The sequence below is a fragment of the Cebus imitator genome, unplaced genomic scaffold (assembly GCF_001604975.1).
Source record: "Cebus imitator isolate Cc_AM_T3 unplaced genomic scaffold, Cebus_imitator-1.0 Scaffold313, whole genome shotgun sequence".
In the NCBI taxonomy this organism is placed as follows: domain Eukaryota; kingdom Metazoa; phylum Chordata; class Mammalia; order Primates; family Cebidae; genus Cebus; species Cebus imitator.
The window spans coordinates 650419-661637 of record NW_016107628.1 but is presented as its reverse complement, the minus strand read 5'-3'; positions in this window follow the sequence as shown (position 1 = coordinate 661637).

Here is an 11219-nt window from a genome sequence, read left to right as displayed (position 1 = left end):
AACCCTGGAGAAGCCAGAGAAATTCTGAGGCCAAATGTGTGAGGCCTCGAAGGGAGATCAGAGGTCCAGCCCTCGCCTCCCAGGACTGCCAGCCCATGAACAGGGCAGCAGGGCGCCTATTTATTCCCACTTTGAAATATCCACAGCCTGGTTGCTCCAGAGCCACATCGTCTAGATCCATCCACAGGCATATGGAGCTATGTGAAAACTGAAACTCACAGGGAAGCTTTTGGAAGAACACGTCTCTCCCTTTAAAATGGATTTAATTACTGAGCAGATTTAGTGCCTTCCTGATGCTTGAGGGATGAAAGATGTTACCAGTTGTAATAATGATAGATGTCATTTATGAAATGCTTACACAAGAAGGCCCTTTTGGATATTAGTTCAGTCCTTATAGCATATTTTGCAAGGTGGTGTCATTTAACAGAAGAGAAACCTGAGTGTAGACAGGTTAAGTATCGTGCCCAAGGCCACACGGCTTTTAATGGCCATGGGGTGACTTGAGCCCAGGCTTGTCTGTCCCCAAAGCCCCAAATATTCCTACACCATACTGTCCCCTCTCCTAAGCCTCTCCACCCTGTAAACTTAGTCATTCACAAATATTGATTGGGCCAGGCCTTGTACTGGGCACTGGAGATGCCATGGTAAACAAGGCAGGCCTGGTCCCCTGACCTCAGGGAACATGGTCCTATATGTTGAGGAGACATTTCATAAAGAACTCATAACCAGCCCACAGTATGAGCATTATGAGAGGGCTCTTCATGGAGCTGAGGTATCCTCTCTTACCCCGTGACCTGGGGCTGGGAAGTAGCTGGAGGCAGGTCTGCATTGAGTACCCGGTTGGTGTCTCCCTCCAGAGGGGATAAGGCCCAACATGAAAGCAGCGTCATCAGCAGTCCCCTCCCCAGACTGCAGGTGCCAGAGGCGGCCAGTAGGAGGAGCCCATAGCCCAGGCCTGCCGGACCCCTCAGCTGCTTATGTAACTGGGAAAGCTGGGGGAGGGGAACAAACCCCAGGCACGAGGCACATCACACACACAGACACATGTCCCCACTGTAACAGAGCGTGGATCACACAGAAAGACATCTCCCAGACACACACCCCCACAGAGCCATGCACAAACACACACAAGCTGCAAAACAGTGAGGCATGGTGTAGACTGGAGAGCACTCATCCCACCCACTGAAAACACATGCAGGGCCAGGCGCAGTAGCTCAAGCCTTTAATCCCAGCACTCTGGGAGGCTGAGGTGGACGGATCACAAGGTCAGGAGTTTGAGATCAGCCTGGCCAATATGGTGAAAGCCCGTCTCTACTAAAAATACAAAAATTAGCTGTGCATAGTGGCAGGCACCCCGCAATTCAGGAGGCTGAGGCAGGAGAATCGCTTGAACCCAGGAGACAGAGGTTGCAGTGAGCCAAGATTGCGCCACTGCACTCCAGTCTGGGCGACAGAGTGAGACTCATCTCCAAAACAAAACACATACACACAGGCCTCCCAGCACCTAGGCTAGTGCCCTAGGGTGGGGTGAGAAGAAAAAGGAGGAAGGAGGCCCTTCAGTGAGTTTCAAGGCCAGACTGAGACACGAAGGAGGAGGGAGGCTGGGCTTGCAGGGAGACCTGGTCAGGTGTGCAGGAATGACCGTGAGGGACCCTGATGCCCAGCTGGGCTGTGATGACACTGCCATCCCCAGCTTCCCACCTGCCCTCCATGTACTACCCCAGGCATGGGCCTGCATCTGACATCCATCCTGTTTCACCTGAAACAGGCCTCATTTCACCTTGAAATGACAAGTGCACAAGGCACCGAGGTGGCACTGAGGGGTCATGGGTATTGTTAAAGATAATTGAGACCCACGCTCTGCCCAGAAGCAGTGTATACTCCGGCTGAGATGTGACACACTGCAGTCCCAACCAAGGAGACAGCTCTCAGAAAGAAGCACGTTCAAAGACAGGACTGTTAACATATGCTAACTTGTGCCAGGCACTAAACATGATCTCTTGTATCCTCATGGGCTATTTTTATCCCTGTGAAAAAACTGAGGCATAGAAAAGTTAAGAAACTTGTCCAAGGTTAGTGGATTAGTTACAGTGACACAGGGATTCGAACCTTGGATCGTCTCACTGTGGAACCTGTGCTTCTAACTCCTGTTATGTTGCTGCTTAAAGATAAACGTCGCCAGAAACACAGTTAAATATGAGCCTAGCACACGAGTATACACCAAGCTGTAGACACAGATACTGCCATGGAGACACAGTGACAAATATGTCAAATACGTAAGCACACATGCTCATCAGTCAGACATGTAGAAATGACAGAAGCATACACATAGGACTCAGCTCTCTCTCTTTTAAATGTGTATCAACCCTAGCTTTATAGGGAGCTAAGGATCACACGCAAGAATGTCCTGTGATTTGTGTGTGTTTATAAAGTGTTGGCCCATACTGCCCTGATGAGCTATATTTTCCCACCTTCGCAGAAGGGAAAATTCTCTCTGCTGAGTTGCTGAGAGGCTCAAGCAAAGAGTCAGAGACAGAAGTAGCGCAAAAATCTACCCTCGCCCAGACAACAAACTCCTACAGAGACACACCGAAACAGAAGTGCACACACAAAGATAAACACAGAGACATGCACACCCAAACACCAGACACACTCACAGAACCACAAACCCATCTCCCCCCGACACAGACGCTCACACACACACACATTCACATTCCACCCTCTTCCTCTTTTCTCCCTGAACCAGGCATCTGCACCCTCATGGTGGACTGGGTGTGTGTGTGTGTGTGTGTGTGTGTGTGTGTGTGTGTGTCTGAACACTCCTCTTGCCCTGGCCAAGCCCACACTCCTGCCTCCATTCCATTCTCGAACCCTATGCCAAGGGGGGCAGCACAGCTGTTCAAGAATAGCAGAGCCACGATGTCACTGGGACTTTGGCATGACCTGGCCCTGACTCCTGAGGGGGCCCTGCCATTTCTGAACCAAGGATTCGTGCCAGCTGCCGCCCACTCTGGAATGCCACGAATGGATCCCTTGGAGCTGGAATCCCCTTGGCCTCCCTCCTGACCTCCTGATAGGTTCTTTGTTCCCCAGTTGCATCGGGTGGGCGCCTGGGCTCCACCGCAGATGTTCACCCGTCCCAATTCTCCATTCCCAGTCTGCTCAGAGGGAACTGGCGGCTCAGATATATGCCTGGAGGGTAGCGTGGGACTGAAGCAACCCCTATGCTATGATATTACTTCTTCTCTACTCTGAGCAGCCTAGTGTGGGGCGGGGTCAGCCAAGGGCAGGAGATGGCAGTGGTTTAGAGATTTGTGGGCTGAGTGTTGTAGGCGAGCCTCAGGGGGCAGGAGGCGGGTGGCACCAAGTGACTGCCTCTGCATCACTGAGGCTGAGCAAGAGGCAAATGTGAACCAGTCATTTATGAGCTTGTCTTCACCCAGCTCTGAGCGGGGTGAGAAGGGAACAGTAATTGCTACAGAGCACCTACTCCTTGCTGGGCACCGCTGCACACACTCTGTGCACACACTCATTCATTCGGCTTTCACAACACCAACCCCGTGAGGTGAATACTACGGTTACCGCTATTTGACAGATGGGAGGCAGAGGCACAGAAAGCTTATATAATTTACCTGAGGTCACACAGCCAGCAAATGGGAGCACCCAGATGCAAACAAACGCAAGCTACCTGACTCCCCAGCTTCCCAGACATTCTTCTTTCCTCCTTCTTCCTGTTTCCCTAGCCCGCTCACATTGATTCATACATACATGTGCCTGTATTCATGCACGCATATGCATATCTGGTGCCTATGCAGCCTTCTGAAATAACTTTTTCCACTAGGCAGCTCCAGCTTCCAACACGTAGTGGGTGTTCAATAAACATGTATTGAATGGAATGCAGAACTGACAGCCCGGGGAACAACGAGCTTTGTGTGTGTGGTGGTTTGGGGAAAGAGGGAATGGAGGGATTTCACACACACACACACACACACACACACACACACACACACAGCCCTCTGATGTGAATAATGTCAAAGACTCACTTCTATCTCTGGGGTCCCAGCCCTTCACAGCTATCTGGGTGGGGAAAGAGCAATGTAACCGGGCTTTACGGGATTCTCTGAAGTGGAAGAAGTCCCAACTCTCTCCTCCAATCAGAACAGAGGACAGGGGATGCAGAGAGAGTTCTGGAAGAGGACTTGGGGAGCACACAGGCTCGTGGGCCCCCCAGCCAGGCACAGCTCCTCCCATGTTTTCACCTCTCCCTGCCCCATGCCTGCCCCGCTGCAGGCTCTCCCCTGGCTCCCTTGGGACAGTCCCTGCTTCCTCCACTTGTCCACCTGGACTCTCCAGGAACCCAGCACCCCTTGGCTCTTTTGGCTGAAGAGTAGACAATTCTCCTTTTCCCTGTTCCAACTGAAACAAGGGTGGAATTTTTCCAAAGACTCTCTATTAGGAAAGTGAAGGAAAAACAAAGCCAGCAATAAAGACTGCAAAAACAAAGAAACAGATGGAACAGTGGGGGTGACCGAGCTGGCCATGGGAGAGAGCGGGGGCCCAGAATTTTGACGCTAGCGCGACCCACCCCCTTGCTCCCACTGCACCCTGTTCTCAGCTCCTCGGTGGAGTTTCCCACTCTGCATTGTAATTACGGGACTTGTTTACATCTGCCTCTCCATCCTGGCTGTGAGTTTCTCAAGGCCACTGTTAACTCTTTTTTGTTCTCCCCCAAAGCCTACAGAGTTGCCTGGCAAGGAGTAAAAGCTTAACAGACATTTGCGAGTGACTGAGGAAGTGAGGAAACAGCAAGTGACAAGAGAGGGAATCTGGGCCCTTCCTCTCTGGCAGTCATGTCGCCTCCTCAGCGGACACTGTTACTTCCCCTGGAGCCCATCGTACACCAGTTACTTTCATCTACAGCTGATAGACAGTTCCTCCTCTTATTTCAAAACCTGAACCTTCCATCCCTCACGAAGCAGCCCCGGCTGGCTTCCTAAGCAGCCTAGGAAAAGCTGAGTTCTGTCCTCTGGGAGGGAAATGCGCTGGAGGTCAGACCAAGCTGAAAAAGAAATTACAGTCTGAAAGCCAGGACATTGGAAATCAAGGGCACAAAATAATTGCTAACCTTCACTGGGCATTGTAATTCTCAAAGTGACTCTCTAAGTTAGAGATGTTAAAAAATACTGAAGTTCAGAGAAGCTAAAAAATTTGTCCAAGCCAGGCTCAGTGACTCACCCATAATCCAGGAATTTTGGGAGGCCAAGGCCAGAGGACTGCTGGAGCCCAGCCCAGGTGTTTGAGACCAGCCTGGGCAGCTAGAAAGATCCTGTCACTACTAAAGATTAAAAAAAAAAAAAAAACTAGGCATGGTGGGCTCCAACTGTAGTCCCAGCTACTCAAGAGGCTGAGGCAGGAGGATTGCTTGAGCCTAGGAAGTTGAGGCTGCAGTGAGCCACAATTGCACCACTGCACTCCAGCCTGGGCAATATAGCAAGACCCTCTCTCAAAAAAAAATGTGTCCAGTTAGTGGTAGACATAGGATTTCTTCTCCAGGCCTTCTGACTCCACAGCACAAGTCCTCAGCCATGTTGCTGGCTGCATCTGCACCATAGAAATTATTGTCCTCAGAAGGAGCTGGGAGATGACAAGGGTGTCTAGATCCAACCAGCCAGCAGGGCAGGGTGGCAGGGAATCCAGCTGGTACTGAAGCCCTGAGCACTGGCATGAAGGATCCCAGCTCCTGAACTAGATATCCTTGAGTAAAGGGGACCAGCCAGAACGAACCTGGAAATCGGGGGATGAGCCAGGTTACCAATCAGGACCTTGGGCCTAAGACATAAAACTTCTGTGTTTTCAATGAAGTAAAAAGCTTTGGGGCTGGGATTTCAGAACCAGACAGCGTAGACCTGGATTTGCCAGCCATGTAGCCTGAATCCCATTACTCACTCTCTCTAGCCTCAGTGTCATCGTCTGTAAAGTGAGAATTACTAGAGTACTGATCTCTTTATTTTTTGAGGATTGCTGTGAAGATGAAATGAAAACACGTGTATCATGGTGCCCCGTTATGATCAAAGCTAGGGCCCACAGGCGGAGGGGGGACCAGTGGCAAAGGAGAAGAGACTCTTCTAAATGGGTCTCGTCTGTTCACTGGCTCTCCCCATCTACTGCCTCAGTTTACCCAGTCTTCTTTCCCCTTCCATTTCCCACAATCCCCTTGGGAGAGGGCAACCTACGCCCTGCCTCAGCTTCCTCACCACAGTCCTCAACGCTTCAGTTTTATTTCCAAACTCAATTTGACATGGAAATTGTTTTCCCAAAGGACACACCAGTGACCTCTGAGTTGACCAAAAAAAAAAAAAAAGTGACCAGCTTTCCTTTCCCCTTGGCATCTGAAAACTGAAACTGTTAGTTTTTTGCCCCTTAAAACTTGTTCCTCCCTCAGCTTCTGGGTCCCTCTACTTGGCCTACTTCTCCAGCTCCCTGGCTTTTCTACCTTGCCATCTCCCAGATCTTCCTCCTCTATCGTAGGTGTTACCCAAGGCTCTATCCGGAATCTGCAGACCCCTGTCCTCTACCTCCCCTGCCTGGGCCATCTCCTCTGCTTGCCTGGCTAGTGTTCACCTCCATCCACCTGGTTCCCATGGCCCATGTCCTCTCCCAAGCTCCAGTCCCCACTTCTGTCGCCCACCGAGTGCCTTCATCTGAAGCCCTGCCTGTAGCATCTCAACCTTCATATACCCCCAAGCAACCTCCTTTCTCCCCTACTCTTATTTTAGTTAACTTTGCACCAGCATCCTCATCATCGCCACCATCTCCAACTGCTTTCTTCTTTACCCTGATGTCCAATCAGCTGCCACATCCTGAACGTCTACCTCCCAAACGTCTTTTCATCCATCCCTGTCTCCTCTCTGTCGCTGCCACTGTCTTGCTCGACTGTCACCACCTAGAGCCCCCATCAGTCTCTCCCTTCCAGCCCAACACCCCTGTCCACGTACAGGTGCACACCCTGCCATCAAATGAGCCTTCCTAGAACACAGTTTCGGTGAGATTGCTCCCCTTCTCAAAAACTTTAAGTGGCTCAATGTTGTTTATAGGAATATTTCTCAAACTTGCTTGGTGGTAAGAATACAGATTCCCACTCTCCACGCCCACCCTCATGAATCAGAATCTTGAAGAAATGTGCCTGCTCTTTTATAGTTTTAACAAGCACCCAGATGATTCTTATCATCAGAGCCTTTTAGGAAACACTAGCAATTAGAATGGCAATTACTCTGGCATTCAAGGCCCTCCATGAAATGGCTCCAACATCTATTTCCAGTTTTACCTCCCACATTTCTTCCTTGTGCACTGAGTGCTTCCGCTCTCTGCACCTGCGCTCACATTGCTCCTTCTCTTTGTCTCTCTGAGTCAGAGCCTACCTATCTGTCAAGGCCCACCTAGAATGCCACCACCTCCAAGAAGACCTTTCTGATTCTTCCAACTAAGAACCATCTCCCCCTTCTCTGGGCTTCCATCACCTTCTAAACGCAATGATGAGAAACCAGCAGCCAGCAATATGTGGCTCAACACAGATGCATAAGAGTTGGCACTTTTTCTTCCCCTTTATCTTCTGGAGCACTCCTCACTGTAGCCACTGCATCCAGACGGTTCTGGTCATGCACTCCTAGAGACAAAAACCCACAGGAGAAGCTTCAATGGGTCCCTATAGCCTGGAAGTTACATGCGCAGGCTCTGGAAACACACTAACTAGGTTTGAATCCCACCTCCCCTCCACACTTGGGTAAGCTTCGGTTCTGTGCCTCAGTTTTCCCATCTGTAAAATAGAGTTGTGAGGACTAAACACTGTATGCTGTCTTCATTAGTTCTGGAGACTGGGAAGTCCAAGATCCAGGTGCTGGCAGATCCGGTACCTGGTGAGGGTCCCTTCCTAGTTTGCAGACAGCCACCTTCTTGCTGTATCCCCCCCCACATGGTGGTGAGCAGAGAGAGGAAGCAAGCTTTCTCAGGTCTCGTCTTAAAAGAGCACTAATCCCACACACCAGTGTCCCGCCCTCATGACCTAGTTGTCTCCCAAGCGCCACACCTCCCAATACCATCACATCAGAGGTTCAACCTGAAGATTTTGGGGAGACACAAACATGCAATCTACAATAAGTGCTCACTAACTGCTAGCTATGATGAGCTACCGATCTTAGGATCTAGCTCAGTTGTTCTCATCTCTGCCTATTGGTTCATCTGGGGAGTTAAAAAAAAAAATACTGATGTGGCTGGGGGCGGTGGCTCACACCTATAATCCCAGCACTTTGGGAGGCCGAGGTGGGTGGATCACGAGGTCAGGAGTTGGTAACCAGCCTGGCCAACATGGTGAAACCCCATCTCTACTAAAAATACAAAAATTAGCCAGGCGTGTAGTGCTTGCCTGTAATCCCAGCTACTCTGGAGGCTGAGGCAGGAGAATTGCTTGAACCTGGGAGGTGGAGGTTGTAGTGAGCCAAGATCCTGCCATTGCACTCCAGCCTGGGCAACAGAGCGAGACTTTGTCTCAAAAAAATAAAAAAATAAAAATAAATTAAAAAAAAAAAAACACTGATGCCTAAGTCTCACCTTAGATCAATTAAAAACATGGTACCTGAAGGTGAACCCTGGGCATGGGATGTTAACATGCAGCTAAGGGTGAGAATCCCTAGCTAGTCCAGCCCCACACCCGACTTTATTGACGAAAGGTAAAGGACTCATTCAAGTGCACAGAGCTGGTTAATGGTAGAGCAAGTCCCACACTGAAGGCCTCTGCCCTCCCTCCAGTCCAGTCCAGTGTGATTTCCAATACGTCATCGCTCAGACTTTGCTCCCGTGTCATGGGGTTAGGAGAATCACCCAGGCAGGAGGCAGAGCGAGGCCCACTCAACCTTGCTCGGCAAAAATCGAGGTAAAGAAGTGGGGAAAGTTTGAGGAAATGGAAGTGGAGAGTCCCTAAGGGCTATGAGCCTGGGAGGACAAGGTCAAGAATGGGTGGAGGGATTTACTGACTGAATGGCATGAGATTCTGAGAGAAAGGACAGTGAGGGTGGGGACCTTGTTTGCCTTGATTGTAACTACCTTCCTAGTACCTTGCACAGAATATAGCATATAGTACGTGCTCAACAAATGCGTGTTGAATGTCTAAATGATCCTATAGCATCAAAAAAGCACATGACCTGTTTTAGTCACTCGGAGGCACTCACGTTCCTCAAGGGGGCAGTGGCGAGAACATCCAGACAGGAGCCGAAAAGTAAAAGGATCTCGGACTTTCAGAGACACTGAGGCACAGAGGAGGCCAAGCTCCCTGAAATTCCAGGGAGAGACTGCTATGTGGGAGGGAGGCAGTGGCCCTGTGTGCCAGATATTTGCAGGGCATTCCGAACTCTCTGAGTAGAGAGAATGCCACAGGGGACAGGCAGATAAACAGAGCTGTATCCGGGGCCAAGAGGAGGGGGCCTGGTAAGGGAGGAAGGAGGTGGGAAGAAGGAGACTGGAGGCCCAGCCAGCTGCCTCTTGATAGGGGGAGCGGGGAGGTGGGGTGCTCTGGGCCAGTGGCTGGGTCAGATCTCTGGCCAAAGCAAACCTACCTCAAGGGGGCTGAGGGGCCGCTCCCTCCCTGCCCAGATGGAATCAAAGGCTAGGAGGAACCCTGGAGGGTGCAGCTGTGACCCTTGCTCCTCACACTCAGCAGGGCCCATTAAGCCCATCCTCCTCATATCCCCAACACACTTTTCCCAGCCCAAAGAATCTCTGGAAACAGACTCCTCTGGTGTTTGCTGATCAGATACCAGCCAAGAGATGTCAGACTTTCTCAGTCTCACCCCCAGCCCTGCCCTTCTCCCCCAAAGATACCCAGACCCTGTCCAACCTCTGGCAGTGGCTCTCTGTAAGAAACCAGGGTAGCGTCTGCTCAAACCTGAGCCCTTCCCTTTTGCCATGCCAAGTCAAAGAGCTCAGACTCATTTCTATGAGTCGTAATAATAAACAAAATAGGAGCACCTGCCTCCATGCTAACAAACAAGATAGGAGAACCTACGCCCTGGGATCTCCTTCTGAACCAGGTCTCCAATTCATGGTTCTCACACAGGGACAACGTGCAGGTCATTTCTGCTGTTCACCTGAGCTGAGCTGTGCGCTGAGAGGAAGTAGCCTGGAATTTGGGGATCATCAAAACTGGAGAGGAACCGCAGAGATTTTCTAAGCCCGTTCCTTGTTATTCTGATGAAGATGCCAAGATCAGAGGAGAGAAGCCTCCTGTCCAAGGTCACGCAGGTGGGCAGTGGCCCCAGCAGGACTAGCCTCAGCTGGCTTGACTTTTAGGCAAGCACCCATTATAATGGGTGGGGACCGTGAGAGGACAGGTGGGAAACCGGAGGCGTAGAATAGCCCGGGGCCATCATGCTCCAGGGAAGGGTTGACCCTGGCCCCTGGGCCACACTTTGAGTCGGTTCCTTTTCCTCCCTTGGGACTTCCACCTATGGAAGGAACAGGCAGAACACAACATGGCGCTGTCTGAAACCAGACAGAAGGAAGAACAAAAGGAGGTGGGAATGCAGCTCAGACAGAGACTGAGGAAAATGCTTCTGAGTACTTCTTCATCCTATTTCCCAAATTCTATACAATGTGGTTTAAACAATAAAAAGGTAACAGGCCAGGTGAGGTGGCTCACATCTGTAATCACAGCACTTCGGGAGGCCCAGGCAGGCAGATCTCGAGGTCAGGAGATCGAGACCAGCCTGGATAACACGGTAAAGCCCCGTCTCTACTAAAAATACAAAAAATTACTCGGACGTGGTGGCACTCACCTGTAATCCCAGCTACTCGGGAGGCTGAGGCAGGAGAATCGCTTGAACCTGGGAGGGGAAGGTTGCAGTGAGCTGAGATCACGCCACTGCACTCCAGCCTGGGCGACAGAGAGGAGACAAAAAAAACGGACAATAAAAATAGTCTAGGGGAGAGATTTAAATGACAGAACCAGATGGGTGTGGCAGTGCGTGCCTATAGATGCAGCAACTCTGGAGGCTGAGGCAGGATGATCGCTTGTCCAGGAGAGCGAGGCTACAGTAAGCTGATCACGCCACTGTACTCTAGCCTGGGTGACAGAGTGAGACTCTGTCTTTTTTTTTTTTTTAAGGGATAGAGAAGAAGAGTTTTTTGTTGTTGTTGTTAGTTTTGTCATGCAAGATGTAATTTATGCAATA